The 2,180-nt window shown below is 40.2% G+C and overlaps 1 protein-coding gene across 1 annotated transcript in view; it reads right to left on the bottom strand.

Moving 5' to 3' along the window:
* Positions 1-2,180, bottom strand: part of TM2D1 (TM2 domain containing 1) — an 11,476-nt gene that overhangs the window by 6,187 nt on the left and 3,109 nt on the right. The window lies entirely within an intron of this gene.

Genomic DNA, 2,180 nt, shown 5'->3' with positions numbered 1-2,180 from the left:
CTGGAACCTAATGTAAATTCTCATTTGCAGAACTGTCCTGTTTCCACTGTAAAGAACACTAACGGTTTTATTTCAAAGTTGAGGTGAATTGTTGGAATTTGTTTATCAACTACAAAGTGTCAACAACCCTCCAAGAGGACTAAAGCATAAGGCAAACTCTTACATAAAAGGTGGGAACACAGTCTGAGATGATCCTGATCAAACCGAGCACTTGCCTATGCACTGAGATGCTTTTAAAAGCAGAACAGCCTGTGACCTAGTCAACATCAAACCGACAGGCAGAAGAAATCCAGTATGAAGCGGGAGCTGCATCCACCATTGTATTTCCTTTGTCTTACTCACTCTTTCAGATAAAAACACGTGCTTCAGACTAAATCAGCAAGTAGGAGAATAACATATCCCAGGCAGCCAAAGAGATTTCTACAACTGGGTAAAACAAGCAATTTCTTGTCAGTTCCTTTCCTGATTTTTTCTTGATTCTCAGCCTCATCCAATCTTTACTTTTTCTGCACACATTTCTTGCAGCTGCCATGTTAAAAACCTTTTCTTCCAGCTCTTCCACAGCAGCTGGTACCAGGTACTGCTATAGGTCACAGTGGTTACTGTGCTCTGCCGGGGTCTCCCAGCACTGCTCAAAGACCTGGCCAAGCTTGAGCTTCATGAACTTCACAGCCTGCCATAGTACGGACTCCTTGTCTGGATCAGCAATACTTGATCAATGGCCACTTCAATGGCCAACTGCGGAATCAGGGCCTGTGCATACAAAGCCAAATACATGACAGAGTGACAATCTGGGGAATTCTAGAATTTATCCTCATCCCCCCATACACCCCCAAAAATCTATCTCTAGCTCATTAAAACCAAACCAAAGCAATCTTCACTCTCAGCACTTCTGTGCTAGAACAACCTTGTTAACACGTACAAGCTTTTCCTTGAACGAATACTAGAAGCAGCTGAACTCGAACACATCCACTTACACAAACATCTAACATCTGGTCTTGTTCTAAAATAACTGGATCTCAGAACTGTTATGCTAAATTACCGTTTGGGCTAAGGACAACTTGCTGCTTTATTCTTCTCAAAAATTAGGGATGGAGTTTAACCCTCTCTCCCCATGCTAGGACAATCCCGCTACGGGAAGATGCCTTCTTGAACCATTGTCTGGTTAAAGACATGCAGTTATTTCTGACAGAAGGCAGCTTCAGTTTCCATCAAAACTCAGGTAAGATGCTGGAAAATCTCTAAAAAGCAGTAGGAAGGGCAAGCCTATTGTAGAATTCAGCTGAAGATGCCTGGAGAGTCCATACGAGAAGTCATTGGACTGGAAAAGCCACAGCAAGTTCTCTTGGTAGCGTAACCATTGATTATTCCATCATCAGTAACAGTCACGATCAAGTAATAGACGTCTTAAGAAGGATGAAATTTTTCTGCTTATGTATATTTGTCTTTTTCATTAATAATTGTAAAGAAAAACTTCATTTAAAAAGTTTTTCTTGAAAATATATTAAACCAAAAATACATGTATACAAAAATCTCCAAACATGAGAATTACTGTCTACTCCAAAAAGGAAGTGACTTTATTAAACTAGTATAGCTCTTCTTACTCTCAGTCCCCATCAGAGATGGGCCTGAAACACAATTGTTTCTGGACAAAAATGTGACTGAAGTCTAGCTAGACGTAATAATATGTTTTCTTCAATTTGCTGAGCTTTGACTGTTGAGAAGATTGAAGACAGAGACAATATTTATGAAGAGGCAGAGCTGTACTTCTGAGTTCGGCAAATTATTGAGCAGTAAGTGTCACATAAGAGTTATTTGCCCACTCGTGTGACAAGGATAAACCAGCAAATATTACTGGAGCTTTAACTTCCAAAGATTCCAGCGTGACAAAAGAAAAAGGCTCCTGCATGAATCCCACAAAAAGGAGAAACAAATGGTACTGCCAGGTGTTCACTGATCATTAGTTTTGGCCAGTTGGAACATTTATTGGTATCCAGAGCTCTCCACTGCTCACAACGTGCTTTAGAAAAACTAGGTCCATCATTTTCACGTGTCAGAAACAGACTCTTAGAAGACACAGAGGATTCGATTAAATACAAAGGTTGTTTAAAAATAGAGAACAGTTCCTCTAAAAGAGATTTTCTTGGGAACTGGAGAGAGACTTAAACTCCCCCAGCATT

This window comes from Buceros rhinoceros, unplaced genomic scaffold, assembly GCF_000710305.1.
Source record: "Buceros rhinoceros silvestris isolate BGI_N320 unplaced genomic scaffold, ASM71030v1 scaffold10820, whole genome shotgun sequence".
Classification (NCBI taxonomy): domain Eukaryota; kingdom Metazoa; phylum Chordata; class Aves; order Bucerotiformes; family Bucerotidae; genus Buceros; species Buceros rhinoceros.
The sequence above is the reverse complement of the archived record's forward strand: the minus strand, read 5'-3'. Positions and strand labels throughout refer to the sequence as shown.